Source organism: Ornithodoros turicata, chromosome 1, assembly GCF_037126465.1.
Source record: "Ornithodoros turicata isolate Travis chromosome 1, ASM3712646v1, whole genome shotgun sequence".
NCBI lineage: Eukaryota > Metazoa > Arthropoda > Arachnida > Ixodida > Argasidae > Ornithodoros > Ornithodoros turicata.
The window spans coordinates 134,651,220-134,669,824 of record NC_088201.1 but is presented as its reverse complement, the minus strand read 5'-3'; the positions used below and the strand labels follow the sequence as shown (position 1 = coordinate 134,669,824).

The 18,605-nt window shown below is 44.9% G+C and overlaps 1 long non-coding RNA gene across 1 annotated transcript; it reads right to left on the bottom strand.

The window, feature by feature from the left end:
• Positions 1 to 10,701: 10,701 nt before the first annotated feature.
• LOC135369314 (uncharacterized) lies at positions 10,702 to 12,302 on the bottom strand. Its single transcript, XR_010415073.1, has 3 exons — positions 12,286 to 12,302; positions 12,045 to 12,162; positions 10,702 to 11,049 (listed from the first exon to the last, which is right to left on the bottom strand). It is a non-coding gene; the product is annotated as an uncharacterized LOC135369314 (long non-coding RNA).
• Positions 12,303 to 18,605: the final 6,303 nt, after the last annotated feature.

The following is an 18,605-nucleotide window of genomic DNA, read 5'->3' as shown; positions in this document are numbered from 1 at the left end:
GTAGAGTCCTGCACTCAACGCAGGGAAACATCCCACATCATCTTCATCATCATCCATTCATCTATGTTGTTGTTGACAAGTGACACACGTGTCAAGCCGGTGTGCAACTTCGTTGTTTTCTCATCAGATCACATGCACGTGCTTTCCGTCAATTGCTACTTAACCCTTTGTTGCCCATGGGAAGTGGGACGACACTTTCGACGCGTTGCATATATTTTTCTAGGCATCAGGCCCACAGAAACAAGAAACGAAAAAAAAGTTTGGTGCAAAATTGCTAGAAATGTGTTTTTTTATTGGTGCCACATATGTTGCAACCAGGAACGGAGCGGCCCGCTTACAGTGCGATAAAACTATGCGCGATGAAATTTTTCGAAGCAGTTCAGTTCGCCTTCATCCACGCACAAATAAACGGCACATTTTTTGCAGAGGTTTGCAGAGGTGCAAATGCAAAACCTACTATTTTAGCGAATGATTTCACGTCGTGAAAACATAAAACAGGCTGTCAAGCGCGGCGACCTTGGCCCCCGCTGTGAAGGCGGCGAACGTGCAATACCTGGGTGCCACAAACGTGTATGCGGAACACAACTCGTGCAATACCCCACAAGATTTGGTCGCACAAAGGTGATATTTTACACGAGGTATCTTCGATCATTCTAAAAAAAGGGCATTGCATTCAGAAGTTACAGATTACAGCCAAACGCAAGTAATAATGCAAAATATGAAACGCTTACCGGTTTTGGCGCGCAGCCGTGGAAGCCATGTTTAAAACTCCCGGCCGGCTTGGCGCGCGTGCATGTAGCGACATCCCACGCGGGAGGAAGAAAGCTTAGACATCCACGGTTGTGGCTGCTAGGATTTTGGGGTTCCTGTGCTGATTGTCTCTCCGAAAAACGAATTTAGAAAACATCCACAATAAATAGCCTTGGGCAACAAGTTTGGAAAGTTCCATTCCCACCAAAACCATCATAACGTTCTTTGCAGCATAGCCGTGTTCGTTATCGGCATAACCTGGACGGACGGAGTAGCGTCCAAATTGCACTGCAAACTTTCACAATGTCTGCTATTGTAAATTTTCCCATGAAAAAGATAAAACTCTAAAAAGAATTTCCGCTGGCGAGAAACCTAAAAATAGAAAGGAAGCAAATGCAGCTGTCGAATACAGATTATCAATTATGAATTCCTCAACAGCGGTTAACATAACGTGACCTCAGGCAGACCGCCACTTGTTTTGCTGGAGAGGTGGCCTTTCTTAAGTGGGTGTTTGCGTGCCTAAGTGCGGCTCGAGCATTCAATTCCAAAATTTGCGGTCACACCCCCGCCGGCGTACTCCGCCACTATGCTCAGCCGATATGCGGAAGCGGCTTTACAGGACGTGAATTCAATGGGAGACAGCGTATATGCCAATTAACAGCAAAGCAGAATAAAATTTTTAAGATGTCATCATCTAATAGAGAAGAACACCATGTAAAGAACCCCTGGAGACATTAAAGGCGCTAGCAGAATATAAACCTAGTGCACCCTGGCCAAATCAATTTTAATGCATTGCGCCTATGGGGATTCCGTCGATTTTTGCACAGCGTCAATGTTTAGACTACGATTTTTCGACAAAATGCATGCTAGCGCGCAGCCTTCGGGTATGTCTTGGGGTCCCACGAGGCGCTGAAACCCGTCTAGTAGTGGCTGAGGCCAGGGACATCCCCATTGAGGTTCTCCGTACTCGGGAAACTGCACGCCAATATCTGCGTCTACGTGCCCATCATAACCGTCACACTCTGATTCGCAAGCTTCACGCTAGACGGAACGCTACGGTTCATGCTGCTGTGACATCATTCAGACCTCATATCCCCAAATTCATAGTCGACCAGACGGCACCCAAAGTGCCTCCATGGACGTTGCCATCGCCGTCTGTCACTCTCTCCATCCCCGGTCTCAAGAACAACAAAAAGAACTATCCTGATTTTATTCTTAGGCAACTTACCCTTGACTTCGTCGAGGCTCAATACTGCAATAGTACCGCTGTATACACGGATGGATCGTCGACCAGGGACACTTCATCTTCAGCCTTTGCCATTCCATCACAGTCTGTTACACGTGGGTGTCGTCTATCTCACCGTACCTCATCGACATCCGCTGAACTTTATGCTATCTTGTTATTTTTGACATATGCGGAAGACTGTGAACCGCGGCACTGGGTAATTTACACAGACTCCAAAGCAGCTCTCCTGTGCATTAAAAACATGGGCATCCGCGGTTCCCTTGCCTCAGTGGTGATAGACATCCTGTGCGCCCTGAAGTCCCTACAAGATCGCTCCCACTACGTTGCCTTTCAGTGGGTTCCAGGGCATTGCGGAATAACTGGGAACCACGAGGCCGACGCTGCCGCTGCCGCTGCACACCAACAACGACCTTCTATGCCCATTATACTCTCGAGAGGAGACAGAAGATCCCTCCTCAGGCATTTGTCCGATTCCTAATCTACCCTACAGTGGCAACACGACATTCCAACTATGTCCTCTTTGGGGAATGTAGACCCAACGCTGTCATACCGACTGCCTGCAAAGCTTCCTCGTCCTCTGAAGTCACTCATCCACAGGCTACGTCTGAATGTGGCCTTCACTCCGTCCTATCGATACCAGTTAGGCTGTGAGGCTAGCCCTATGTGCAACGAGTGTGGCGTACTTGCCAACGTTGAGCACATACTCCTCCGCTGCCGGACCTATGTCAACGAGAGGCGTACACTGAAGTCGCAGCTTGCCACCCTTGGCTGCCGCCCCTTCAACTTGTCGACCATCCTCGGCCCTTGGGACACCGCGGCCGACTCCAGGGCGGCCTTACGTCACGTGGTTGACTTCTTTGAGGCGACAGGCCTAAAGGACTCACTATGACCCCAGCAGCGCCCTCGGACACTCCCACCACCACGATCACGTCCAGCATCGTCATCGCCACTTCGATCATTCCCGTCATCACTCATCGTCATCACTGATCATTGTCACCACTCATATCAGACCCCTAGCTGTGGTGTAGCGTTCCACTCCTAGAGTGGAAAACCTCCCCACTTCATCATCACAATATATATGTTGTTGTTGTTCGACAAAAAGAGTCAAATTGTGGAAATGTCATCGCCTATTTTTGTTCAGTACGTCCTCCAGGCCACATACCAACCACGGCAAGATGTGTGAGTGTTAATCCTGATGCACCCAGGGCCTTCAAAATTGCGACTCAGACAGGGTTCCCCTCCTAGGCGCTCGACGGGCTAAGTCCCGGTATTATGGTAATACGCATGCGCTGAGACTGTACGGCCGGTTTGAAGGAGTTCGAAAGGCGAACGGTCATTTTTTCCAGAACTCGAAAGGGCTGACAGAATAGACAACCTTATGTTGAGTGACTAATATACAAATGATATCGTTTTGTATTTTATATCGCTTTTATATTAAACTATACAACTTGATAAAACTGTTCATTTCGAGTGCCGTTTTGGAAGTGATTTCAGGGTGCAACAGGAGAAGAAGGTACGGGGATTCAAACCCCGTGATCTTACTTTCACATATACATATATTACATAATCCGCTTAGGATATCTTTATTATCATTGATATATCAAATGATATTAAACCCCGAACTTCATGAAATTCGCCATTTGGCCATTTCGAGGGCTGTTTTGGAAGCGATTTTGTCAGACGCGACCTCTCAGTGTGCGCAACAGGGAAAGATACGGGGTTCTAACCCCGTGATCTTACTTTCACATATACATATTACAAAATCAGCTTAGGACATCTTTAATATTATTTATATATCAAATGATATTAAGCCCCGAAGTTGACGACATTGGGCATTTCGAGTGCCGGTTTGGAAGCGATTTTGTCAAACGCGACCTCTCAAGGTGCAACAGGGAAACAAGATATGGGGTTCAAACCCCGTGACCTTACTTTCACATATGCATACTACAAAATCAGCAGAGGACATCTTTAATATTATTTTTATATCAAATGATATTAAGCCCCGAAATTGACGAAATTGGCCATTTGGCCATTTCGAGTGCCATTTTGTAAAACGCGACCTCTCAGTGTGCAAAAGGGGAAAATGGCACGGGGCTCAAACTCCGAAATCTGGATTTCATGTATACATTCTGTAAAACCAGCTGAAGGTGTTTTTATATTATTTTTATATGAGCTCATATTAAGACCCAAACTTGATAGCATTTTATTTCTGTCTTTTTTTTTTTGCCTTCGCGAGTGTCGTTTTGGAAGCAGTTTCTTCAAACGCGACCTCTCCATGTACAGGGAAACAGGTACGCCTGGCACCAGGATTAAAGGGGCTTCGCACGTTTTAAAGGGGTCGATCTGCTGTCGAACGTTGCGGTAGCCTCTGTTACAATCCCAGTACAAGCCGTTCATAGTATCTTTTTGTCACCATGATACAAACCATTTGAGTCATTGTAAAGGGCCCTGCTGCCGCCTTTTCCAAATTTTGGTGTGGTTTCCGATGCAATCACGCCGTCGCGTCTTTATTTTTGTGTAAAATGTCTGCCACCATGATTAAAGGGGTTTTTGTCAGTTTGAAAGGGCTCTGCTGCAGCCTTTTATGTAGTTTGCGGCCGCATCCGTTATAATTCCAGTAGAATGGCAATAGCATAAGCCGTTGCGAATGCGTATATGACTTTGGAACTATGATACAAGGGGTATCAACCGTTTTAAAGGGCTCTGCTGTCGCATTTTTCGTGTTTTGCGGTAGCCTCTGTTACAATCCCAGTAGAAGGACATAGCACAAGCCATTGATGAGACGTCAGTGGCAGCATAATGCAAGGGGTCTCGCCCGTTTTGAAGGTCTATGCTGCATCTCTTTCCGATATTTGCGGTCGCCTGTGTTAAGATCTCGGTAGAATGTCATAGTATAAGTTGTTGATCATAAGTCTTTGGCAGCATGACACAAGGGGTTTTGCTCGTTTAAGAGGGCTCTGCTGCCACGTTTTCCGAATTTGGCGGTCGCCTGTGTTATAGCTCCAGCAGAATAGCATTGCACAAGCCACTGACAACTTTCTTTTTTTCGCTCCATGATACAGGGAGTGTCGCCCGTTTTAAAAGGCCTTGCTGCCGCCGTATCCGAATTTTGCAGTCCCCTCTTGCGCAATCCCGATAGAAAGGCATAGCATAAGCCGTCATGAATATGCCTTTGGTACCATGATACACGGGGTTTCGTACGTTTTAAAGGGCTCTGCTGCTGCCTTTTCCGAATTGTGTGATCGCTTCTGTTGCAATCCCAGTAGAAGAGCATCATAAGCCGTTGATAATATCTGTTTGGAGCCATGATTAAAGAGGTTTCGCCCGTTCTAAAGGGCTCTGCTGCGGTCTTTTATGGATTTTGCGGTCGCCTCTGTTACAATCCCAGTGGGAAGGGCAGTAGCATAAGCCGTCTCGAATATGCCTTTGGCACCATGATATAAAGGGGGGGGGGGGATATGTTTAATGATAACAAAAAAAAAGGAACGAGGGAAAGGTCAGGATAAAAAGGGATATAAAGGGTTTTGCCCGTTTTAAAGGGCTCTGCCGGCGCCTTTCCCACCACTGCTAAAATCCCAGTCCCCACCGCGGTCACCAGTGTTAAAATCCCAGTACAAGGGCCTAGTATCGTTGATAATGGCTTCGCTATGCAAAATACACCAGTGACTCTTTGTGGTGTATTCCTTGGGTGCCCCTGCCATCATCGGGATGCAGAAAGGTTACTTTTTACTTTTCTCAAAGAAGTTGGCAAGTGATGCAATGTTTGAGGAGGAGACTGTGGGTCATTTCTTGCAGGTAGACGTGTAAGCGAATCATGAACTTCTCTATGCGTGCTGCACTTCGAGAAAAATTGGTTGATTACCATGAACAGTGAAATTCAAACGGCTTCGTAACGGATATGTATTTTCATCTATGATGTCTTCTCCTCAGACTTTATAGCACCAGTGCTCGTAGGTGTCTACTGCCGTGTAAATGTTCGAACAACCGGTGATTTCCCGTGCAAGTTCACTTTTGTGCCCCGTATCTTGACATGTTTTTTTCCTTGCCATATCGTCGCGGCTCTCTCATGCTGAATTCAAATGGCAGGTATCAGCTTTTAGGCCGTTGCGCAACTCGTATCAGCACCGAAGAGCAACGACAATTTCGTCTTTGTCATTGTTGTTGCGGCTGGCACTACCATCAATGCGCATAGAAGCCAAGATGCGGTACCCGGCGTGATAAGACGTATGCGTGATTTCGAGTGGAGCGAACCATAGGGGCGTATATCTTTATGGATACATATCTATGGGTATGTGCATTGGTGGCCAAGCTGTATCAGGAAATCTCATGAATTACAGGGGGGTGGTTGGAAAAATTCAGGGGGAGTGTCACCTGCCTGGGGGATGGGGGTAATGAAACCCCTGGAAAGGACCGCAATTATAGCAAAGTACCTTAGCGTAAACAGCTGAGTGGTATAGTTATTAGGCATTTGCATATACAATTCGTCAATGAAAAACTTCACTTGACACACCAACAGAAACAAATGAGCTTCTTTTCCAAATGAGACACTGAAAATTTGAAAGGCGTTTCAAGTTATTCGTACATAGTTCTTCACGAACGATTATCCCAAAGTTCAGGAGCACTGAGATTGTCGGTTTACACACTGTATTATTGATTTTGCTTGCATTTTCAACGTGAAAACGAAAAAAATCAGGGAAAGAGAAAGAATTAAAAATTCTCACACAATGACCCTCGTACATAACTACTCCATCTTTATATCCTTTTTTTCCTTTCTTTCTATGCGCCTCTCTGTGCTCCATATAGTAGTTTGTCGCGCATGATATCCGGCGAGGCTGCTGCTATGCTGCAAGCCCATAAACTTAGTGTAATAATTAAGATGATGCCATTCTCTGCACTTGTCTCCACTATTACTTCTCAATTATCATATTACTTACAGTGTAGTTTATCAAAATGCATGTTCAGACCAGATCGTTATAACTACTAGTTGAGGTTCACGAGTCACAAGAACTGCTCGAATGTGAATGTACTTCCTAACGTCGACAGGAGCAGTACTACATCGAGCAAGGGTAAAGCAAGGCCTGAAAACCTGGTTTCATTCCGAATTCTTCATTATTGGCGGGGGGGGGGGGGCAGCTTTATTCTATTTAGTGGCCAAGAGCTCTCGGGGCACAGAATAGCTGACTGCAAGCCATGCACATGCGGCACTCGTGTGTGAGAGCCCTGATTACCCTGATCTAAGCATTGCTTGATCTTAAAGGTCAGCTATGCCGATATCCCAAATAGTCGAAACGGTTGTGATATTCTGAAAGCCCACATCCAGCTCTCCCCAAAATACACCTTCATTCTCTCAGTTCGGTACAGTACCATGTCAAAAAAATAGGTAATTCATTCCGAAACACACATGGGCGCAGCCATTTTTATGACGTAAATGCGCCCGAACGGGCATTGTGACGTGTACGCGCCTTCGTACTTGTCAGTGGATTTCAGCTACGGCTTCTCGCGGCTTCACGTATCTGTGCTTGAAGATGGCGGACAGCCGGGTTCCACCGTTCCGCGATAAGTAAACAGTGCAGCAGCTGCGAACTCATTCGCGAACCAACCTGTGTGCGATGTTGTGACTGGAATTCGTCGTTTGTGTTTTGTGAGCATGTACAATTTGTATCAAGTCTCGTCTGCGTTAGCCCCTTTACAGCACTTGCCCATTGTAGAGACTGACGTTTCGACAGCCGTGTTAGCAAGAAAATGCCGACAGCGTTTTATTCCTGCAGGAAAAAATTGTGCTGTGTATTTGAGAAACCGCATACTACTATGGGACAAGTTTTACGTACGATTTATCAATGTAAAACAGCGTCGACGATGGTATGTAACGACGAGAGACGTAAAACGAAATACAAATCACATTTTAAACTTTTTGTGGGATTCTGTGCATTTTCCAGACGCTATCTTTGAATCATACCCCCACGCTTCGTTGTGTGGCACGCTACAAACTACTGCATTTTATGTCTAACATCTGGATATTGTTTGTAATGAACACCGTCGCACAAAAACATGCACACGAAAGCTCCAGTAGCCATGTGGTTGCACACTATGCAGACGCAAAAGAAGTACCAGAGCACATATTGCCACTTAGAAATTGTGTTTTTAGAAATGTGGTGTCTGAAGAGTTAGAGCATAGCATATATACTAGAAATCAGGTGCACCTTATCCTTCTGTAGAGTGCTCTTTCAATTCACAACTCAGCCCATGGGGTGTAAAAGTGTTAGAGGCAATTATGTGACTTGTCGTCCAGGGTGACATCACTGGCCATCCTCGGAATTAATTCCGTGCTCAGGAATTATTGTACAAAGCACTTTGTATGTAGGACGTGATAAGCAATATGTAAGTTGCAACCTTGTCTGCAGCATTCTCGATTGCCTCTTACGTTTACAGTTCGAGACACGTTATCAAACCATTTGCAAAGGGCACTCTTACAGGGGCCGTGTAACTTGAGTTTTTAGTATAAAATTTATAAAAATATAAGTATACAATATGTAATATGAAATTTGTATAAAATCAAAAATAACATTTATAGAAAGAATTTATAAAAAATAAATAAAAAGGGTTCATGGAAGCAATCCATTAGCATACCCATTGCACATGAAGCACAATTATATATGCTTGGACATCATCTAATTAATCTTCTGAACCATATGTGTGGCTGCATACAAAATGTTTTATGCGCATCCTCTACCTTCCTATTCCTACATGTGCACACGAATAACAGTGCATATATGTGAAGTGGCAAAAAGCAACGCTAGACTCTACCATCATTGTGCCCCTTTAACTTTTCCACATTTATGTCTGGTGAACAGGGAATATCTCACTAGAAAAGACATTTGTGCATTGTTTGGCAAGCAAATAAATATATTTATTTACATTTTCCATAAATCAACAATGTTGTGACCTGGTGCAAATATTAATGTCAACAAGTAAAGTACTTACAAATTATTCCAATGTGCTCAAATGCAGATATGACAATTCTGTTTTTGTACCTCAGCACAGTACAGTTTCAAAATTAACAAACTGCACAGCATCAGCAATCTTAAAGTATCTGAAGAGGGGAATCACATAAAGCTCCAATAATAGACTGTGCAAACAAAGCTAAAAAAAAACAAAGTACTTAAGAAAAATCTGATTAATCGGTTGCCGTTGTGATATGTACTACTATGCACAATTCATGAATGGAACATGTTACCTCATTGCATTGCCTCCATGTGAGCACTAGAACAGGCAGCTTTTTAGGTCGCTCTTTCCGTGTTTTTCTATTGTCTTTTTTTGTTTTCTGTTTTTGCATTAGCAAGCATGGCCATAGTGAATCACAAGCAACCAAGGACAGGATGAGACATCTACAATGCGACTGCTAGCTCTAAACTGATATATTTATTAGCAGACTCTGGAATATACACACATACGCTGCTAAGAAAATGACAATTTAACCAATAGAATAACAGACAAGAAAAAGGTTATATATCTTCCCCTCTCCTCATTCTATTTCACAGGCAGCCCTAGTATCATTCTGAGTGTGTCCGTGCGTTCCCTTTGAGATAACGTATCTCTGACAGAAGCAAATCCAACAGTGGACTGCTTACGGATGCAACTATCTTTGATTTCTCTAACCACTTGTTATTTAACCGCTGCCTTGAGCTGTGTGTTCTGGAAATTTAGGCAGCATCCAGAGTCCCTGCAATGTGTTGCCATGTTTCTCGAGGGCCTGTGTTTCACTATGGCTCTCAGATACAAACTACCCCATTTCAACACAGTAGAAAACACAGATTTGTAAATAGCATCTGTTGATTGCACTGTACATACCCCCCACATAAAGGATCATAGTGGATACTACATCTTGTGCGATAATGTCAGGAACACAAAAAATATAGATTTTAAACCACTTTTACGTCATAGTAGTAGTATTTGTGTGAAGCTGCGCAATTCCTGTCCTGCAAATAATTTAAACCATATGTTTCATCTGCCAGCGTGATGATCCCCTGAAAAGCAATTCACACTTGGCGGGAACTACCGGTTCTGAAACCTATCCCTGACATGTGTAGCCATCAGGGAGGAAACCCAAGGGCTGCGGTGGAAAAGACAAACACACACGGGCTATGTTCTCTCTGTGTATCAGCTGCTCTGGCTAGGTTTCTATTCACGCCTGTATCAGTAATGCATGAAGACCACTGCTAAGTTGTGTTGAGAAACACCACTTTATGTTTGCCATGTCTAAATGAAACGTACCTGACCTGATCCAAATTAACCGTTCTGAGTCTGGAACACACAAAGAAAAAAACGCAACACACGCCACAACATTAACAGATAGCAAATGAGCTGTAGCGAGCTCCACCTTGGGACAAAGTCAACAAGTAATTCACCAAAAGTCAATGAGCGCCTGAAATGTAACATCGCCAGTGGCGTAGCCCGACCTCAAAGGTAGGGGGGGGGGGGGCTCGATACGAAAACTCCCCCCCCCCCCGCTGATCCTGTGTCGACAACACACACATACTTGTGCACACTTCAAACTGAGGATTAAAAAAGGGAACGAAAATAGTTGATTTAGACGTTCACAGTACGATTACATGTATAGGCTGTCATGACCAATGAAGTGGTGTCACGAGATTGGAAGTATTTTGAAAAGCTCATACTTTGAAAACCATTCAAGAATGTTTCTTAGATAGACGCCATGAACTGCAAGAACTTTCGCGATAGTCACACTGGTCCCCCCCCATATATTATGTTCTCGGATTTGCACGATTTGTGTGGGTCGGTCCGTGGCAGGTAGGGGGGGCTCGAGACCCCCTAGCCCCCTCGTGGCTACACCACTGAACATCTCTGACTGCTAGCAGGATGGCCCACGTTCAATTCCTGGTGCTAGCACTGACTGGCTTTTTCATGAATTATTTGTTGGAAGTTTCGATGTGCTTGAGAACCATTCGTCAACCATTGTATCCTCATGAGGTGATGAGGGTTTGTCATCCCAAAGAGACTCCCTTTCTGGCATGTGTCCTTATGGATGCTCATCACTGTAGAAAAAAAGAAAGAAAGAAAGGAAAAGCATTTAATGACAAGAAATGGATAGTCGCATTTACTGCCTAATGATTATGCACAACAGAAAGAATACTTTTGCACAGAAGGCTGTACTTCTTGATGTCTAACATCAAGTTACAAAATTCCAGAATATATGACATGTTGTAAGGTAGAATAAGTAGAGTTATTGAGTTGTCGAGTTGAGTTGAGGGGGCAGTCGTACCCCCTGTTTATTTTATTATATATGATTATATAATTATCTTTATGTCTGTACCACCCCTCGCTCTCTACATTACAACATGTTTTATGTATTCTGGGATTTTGTAACTTCATGTCAGACATTGACAAGAGCAGCCTTGTGCACGAAAGTCTCGTCTCATTAAAATTTAGATGCTCTCAACAGTCTTCTTTCTGTTGTGAATCTCTATCGCAGCATACCTGCACATTGCTGTTCTACGTACTGTGACTTTGCAGTAAGAGTATGGACTTTGGGTAAAAAGACTACACAGCACTGCTCAGGTATTTTTGCCTATCGAACAGTATGTATGTATTCAGTATGCACACAGTATTTGTGCACCGGACCCACTAAAAATGTAGTGAATGTGGCATTGCCCACGGTAATGCACCAAGTTGAGCATAATTATTGTAGAATCCAGGTATTTTAGCTTACATGTCAAGCCAGTACCACACCAGTATCCAGTGTGAAGTTGTGACAAATAAATAGCTTCCATTTTTCTTAGCTCTCAGAAAACAGACAGTGAATTAATAAGAGTAGACAATGTTAACATGAATTCTGGGCTATTCTTCAGTTGAAGATTCACAGATAGTAAAGGCACCTTCCTCAATGGACGTTCATGACACTGAAAATTCTAAAATGTTATCAGAGGCGACATCAGCTTCGGTGTGTCAAAGGATTGTATGTCCAACAGTAATCCAACTAACAGTAACAAAAATGTGCAAAAGACAAATTAACTGAACTAATGTAACGTACCTTCTATATCAGACAGTAAAGCTTGTAACACCCCATCCACAGGAACCAGTGTCCAGACACAAAAGTGCTTGAACTGGGAGATAGCAGCTAATCGGAATGGCGATCTTTGTTTTCCACCCTGGAAGCACAGGTTGTAACTTTGAGGGCAGATTTAAAAGTGGTGTCAAAATGTCTGCATGCGAGTGCACATGAAAAGTTGAACATAGATGAATACTCAAATTATAACATCACATTGTCATACCTGTTGGTGGAGGTGGACCGCAACTAACGTGTCAGCAATTTCTTCATGACCAGATGCAAGCCAGATCATGCTTCATTTCCGCCTTCAGCGTGCACCTGTGATAATTCAGAAGTTAGATTATCAGTAGTACTATTGTGTTGTTAATCGTGGTTATATCAGAGTAAGCGCAGTAGGACAGCTGCACAATCGATTCATTACGCTTGCTATTTTTTATATCTGAACCTCGACTTACCATTTTTTGCTCTCGTTTTTTGCCTTGATCCTCCGTGGCACGTTCAAAATGTTATGCGTCGGGCACCTCAGATTTTCATCAGACGATTTCGTGCCGAGATTCCAAATTGCCTCTGGAGTCGCGCGTAACCTATGATAACATTCGTGGACGAAATCCTTGCAGTGGAAATTAGCAGGCACCACTGTCAGCCAAGAGCTTCGCACTGCTTGGTCTTTTGGCAGCTTATAATAGGTAACACTTGAATGCACCGACGAATTGTTCTAACAGCGTAGCACTCTCGCATCTTCGACAACTTCGCCGTGGCATATTTACGATTCATATCGCTCCAGCCCATAAAAGGCAAGGTCAGAACAAGGAAGTGCACTTTCCAAACGACGCTGTGCCAAAAAAAAAAAAACATTCACATGCTTTGTTTCCGGCTTAGCAACAACATAACAGCTGTTCGCTTATGTACGATCCACAGAGGAGGAAACGAAAGAAGCCAAGCAGCCAAGCCAAGAGTCCATGCCAAGCCAAAGACAGATAAACCGAGAGCAGTGACGTCGGTGCGCCCGTGCGCAGGGTTTGCCGACGGTCTGACGACCGGGCGTGGGAACTAAAAAAACTGTTTTCTAAAAAACTACGAACAGTTGGAGCAAGATATTTCGCACACATATTCAGTGTTCGGTAATGAACACACAGCGCGAGTATCGCTCAGTTCTGCGGCACTTCAAAATCGGCATATCTGACCTTTAAGCGCGAAATAAATAATGTACTCGAGGGCGCGTAGCACTTCTTTAGCGTTATCTCCAATCTGCTAATGAACAACTTTGTTTTTGACGTTGGGGTGTCTAATAGCCACCGGCGATATTCTGCCCTGTTCCAGTTTCTACTTCCCTATACAGGCTATACTCAATCCCATGCCAGTCTTCATACCATGAATCCATACAAATGGTTATTGGAAATCTACAATAAACACTGGAGATCAAGTTGAAAGGTATAGGCTGGGATTGAAGGAACGGGTGGTACGATCAAACCACGTTGTTGTTGTTTCGTTTCAAGCTGATCTAAACTCTCTGATTGCTATGCAATTTATTTTTGGAGCACCTTACATTTTCCACGCATAACTATACTACTGAATACAACAGACATCTGTCGACGTCTGTACGCCGCTCATAGCCGCAGTTACTTCGCGGCGCTAACACGCAAAAAAAAAAAAAAAAAAACTGTATACAACAAGATCCGTACGGTGCATCCGATGCACCCTACATTTGTAGTTGTAAGGGACGAATGTCGCCTCGGTAGAAATACTAGAGAGTTTTAGTACATCGTACGCAAAGGTGATAGCGTACGATATACTAAAACTCACTACTTTCACCCGCTGGATCACGTCACGGAAATGTTTCCTTTCCAGGCGGGGGGCGGCAGACGTGCATTCTCATTCAGAGATGCGATAACACAAAACCGAACGCGTTTCAAAATGAACCCTCAGAAAAAAGCTAATTTTCATGTTATTTTGGTTTCGTCACTGATTTTCCTTTCCCACACTTCAGCCAATCAAAGTTTCCTACCTGCGGAAGGCAATATCTGACGTGGGACGTGCAGTTAGAAACTGCAGCATCCGTTGTAATTGTCTGTTCTTGTGTTGTGGTAAATTACCGTGTGACCTATGCACCTGCGACTATACCTCCAAGTATGGGTAAACAGTATTGTAAATACACTAAAATAAAATTCACTCAGTGTGCTCTACTTCTTCACCACCTCGTGCGTCGGTGACCTTCTGTATCCCTACCCACTGCTGAGATTTGGGATTATACACGCCTTCGATTCTGGTATTTAGTTCTGCACCAAAATCTCTGGTCCAACGAAGATGCGTTTGTTCAAATCATTGCCACTCGCAGACGCCACCACTCGCATCGCCACAGCCCTCGCAGACGCCAAATTGTCCATATCTTCCATTTCATTTAGTAATAACTCTGGATATAAACGTGATATCGTTTAATTACGTAGTCTGTATATCCATGCTTAATAGCTATGAGTCCACGGCCCATACCAGTTTCCCTTGCTACAGCCTGCGAAGTAGCGTTTTGTCAAATCGTTCATTTTCAAGCAACCAAAGAACAAACAGGAAACAAGATCACACACAAATGGCTCTGTTGTTGTTTCGTGTTTGTTCTTTGGTCGCTTGTGGATTTACACCAGCCAGCCCAACCTATATATACTTCAGACATTTTGCCAAATCGTCGCTCAAGTGGCACACACTGGCGCCAAATTGTCAGTTTCCTCTATTTTAGCTCGTAATAACTCTTGATACCAACTTGATACTGACGCATCATAAAATTACGTAGTCTGTGTATCGTTTGCAGACCGTATCTGCTGTCCTTGCTGCACCCTTAGAACTCGCATTTAGTCAATTTGTCGTCCAGATGGCTGTCACTGGCGCCAACCTGCCAATTTCATCCGGCAAGCTCCCGATATCTAGAAAGTCTCATGCTCGTTCCCACAGTTATACATCACATCTTATTCTTTATCTTACGCTAAAGCTCCCGGGCGTGTTATTGGTGTTGTTATCATGTCGGGGCGCGAAGAGGGAATTGTTGGCCTCAGATATATCCTCCTCTCCCTGCCCAAATATGTTCCTCCTCACGTACTCACGCACCACCCTGTAAACTTAGCTTCCTTGCGTAGTCCTCTGCAATCTGGTCGGGTTTCAGAGGGGGTGTCCCTGAATGCTGCTCTTGTGTACAAGATAGTCCAACTGCTGTGGCGACAGTTGGGCAACATCGCGAAACAGGTTGACGTTTTCACGCCTTAGCTTCTACAGCAAGTTGTCAAAATAGCCGCCGACAGAGCGCTGTCTGTCGCTTTGCTCAACCCATATCTGCCACTTCCTTCGTTCTAGCCGTCTTCGATACAACACATGCAGCGAAATCAGTTCGTTTTCGGCCGCCAAGAAACCCACTTCACGAATGTTACGAATGGGGCGGCTCACTCGCATGTTTTCAGAACGATGCCGATCACAGGAGTGCCATCCAATGTATTGCTCCACAGGCTAAAGCGTGCTGGGCGAACGCGATTCATTCTGGACAGGTCATGGTCATACGTCACTGCAAACGTCACTGCACAGGTGATCTTAAAGATGGCCGCGCGCTTGACAGGCGGCCAAACCGTTTGTAAACAACGCGTTTGCTCTTTGTGTGCGCCGTTTTGGACGTTTCTCGATCCCCCGCTAATTATTTTTATCTGATAAGCTCGCAGTAGGACGGACAGTTCTACAGATTAGGACTCGTACTGTTGACCACTACCGCGCCCTAAGACACACTGAGCCAATGTGACGTACTTAAATAAAGGAGAAATGGGATACCACGTCGCTGAAATAGCACCATATAGTTTGCACCGGCAAAATACGTTTATCTCATCACTTTATGCCAACGGGCACATGTCGACAAGTGATAAAACGACATGAAAACAAAGTCCCATGACCTAAAAGTGACCTTGCCTAGGACGTACGACCACAACAAGATAGCGGTTTTGCGGAAAACACCCACTTGAGGGTAGTTACAACAATCGCGGGCTTGTGTCTCCCCTGTGATGCCGATGCGTCTTGATATTGATACCCTTACGATTGGCAAAAAACGGTGACCGCCAAAAATCGCGAGTCAAAAACCGCGACAGACAAGATCACGATTACCAAACCACGAGTGTGACCACGAGTCAACAACCACGATTTTCAAAAACCGCGAGTAGCAAAAACCGCGGGAGTCAAAAGCAGCGATAGGCAAAAAGGGCGATGTCCAAAGATGGCGAGAAGCAAAACCGCGATAGGTAGAAACCGCGATGGGCAAAACCCGCAAACAAACCTGCATAGAATTGAAGAGGGTACCTTTTGAGCACGCCGGTGCTGGCTGGCAGTGTTTCAGAGCTTTGACAAGACTTGAAATATGTTGGTCTCCACCGGACGCCGAAACTACTCGTTCAAATACAGACATGGTAGAGCTTGAGAACGGCACACACTCATTCCCTGCCCGCGTCAGCTATCACGTTCACTCTAGGAACTGATCCACGAAGCCCCCCGAGGTGGATGGAAGTAGATTGACCACTTCGAAAGCTGCCGTTTAAAGTAGCACGGAAGTCATTTTTAATACCCTGCTTTGTTCCTATAAAACTATTAATTAGGCCAGTAAGATGGGCCATGAGAAGTAATGCACACCACAGTGTAATAATTATCGCAGAAATTGAATTAAAATACGCCGCAAAAAGCGATCGGTGTGCGCAACGGTGGTGGAGAGCAGCACCAGCCTGTGATTTGCATTACGTACAATTAGCAGTACGTACCTGTGCACGACGTTGTAGCCGCGTTCGATATCCTGCTGGACTCCCAGTCCTTCCAGGACAATGAGCCTCACCTTACTCCCGTAATCAACTATGTGGAGGACACATGAATAGGACGTGTCACTCGAGGGGGCGAAAGACGCTCTGGCCTGTTTCCGATCGAGCATCGGAATTGCTCCGACGCCGTGTGATCTGCCTTGCACGAACAATGCTGTGGAAGGGTGGCACTCCGGGTTCAGCAACCTCGTCGGGTGTAGCCACCCTAACATATGGACGCTCATAAAGTGCCTGAAAGATCAACAGACCCTCACCGAGGCTAAAATTGAGACCTGCTTAGCCGGTAGTAACCCTCCGCTCAGCAAGAAGGTATACAGGGACACGGCTCAGCGCATCAAAAGGATTGTTGAAGACTATTACAACCGCAACACTGATGACTTCCTGCGAGCAATAGCTCATAATTTCGAACTGCAAGTATAAGTTCGAAGTTGCTAAGGTTTCCCTGACAGAGCGAATGGGCGCGGAAGAAAGACGGCAATCTCTGAAATCTCAAACACCACAAAATAAGAATACAATAAATAAGCAGTGTCGTTCAGCAACAAACTTGCATGTTGCCATCGATAGAGCCCTGCGCGGGCCAGAAGTTATTGACCAACGCCTACTTTCGATGTTCAATCCGCATGCCACAGTTGGGCCACGCCGAGTCGTGCGAGCCTCGAAATCATGTCGACATACGTTTAGAGAAAACCCCTTCCTACGAGTACGCGTCCAATACGCCTGTAGGCGAATATAGGGTCCTGTTGTCGGTATTCCAGAGGGAAAACATAAAAAAAAGAAAGGGAGGAAGGAAGAGGGAGAAAGAGAGAAGGGGCGGAAGAAACAAATAAATAAATAACGGCATATATGCATGGAATGCAGTCACTATATAATCACTTTATAGAGTGACTATAGCCACAACAACAACATATATATCCTGATGATGAAGAGGGGAGGTTTTCCACTCTAGGAGTGGAACGCTACCCCATAGCTAGGGGTCTAATATGAGTGGTGACAATGATGAGTGATGACGATAGCCACAGCCTCCTATGTACGCATGCGGTTTTTAATAATAATGGTAACCGTACCGTGATGTTATACACGTAAGGTTTGTCTGTGCAGTGTGGCGACATGTTGCACGTGCCGCAGGGTAGGACTGCGGATAATTGTGACCACCTGGGGCTCTTTCGGCATGCGCCGTAAATCTCCGACACACGGTGCTGGAAGCAATGTTTACCGCCCCCTGCGGTTTTTAGCTGTCGCGGTTTTAGTCGCGGTCTTCGGCTGTTGCGTTTTTTTGCCTCTCGCTGTTTTCCCCTACTCGCGGTTTTCGGTGTCGCGGTATTTGTTTGTCGCTGATGCTGCCTATCGCGATTTTTGGATCTCGCGGTTTTTGACTGGCGATTTTGACCCAGCTGCATTCCCTGCATTCATTGATTCGTAATGTTGCAGTGTGAACGTAGCATTTGTCGATTTCTGTGCCGTTCTGAGGAGTGTACGTGAGGGTTCCACAGTGATGTGATGTGACAGACAAAGAAAAAAAGATAGAATACACACTGAATACATATCTTGCCGGTTGGAACCAGTCGAGCCACCGAAGGTATGCCTGCCTAACAACAACGCAGATAAAACAATAAGTGAGTGAAACATTCCTTTCAAGCTTTGCACATGCCCTTGTCTTTCTCGGCACACGCTTGCACTTTCGCATTTGCCTTTTTTGTTGCTGACATTTTTAACTGAGATA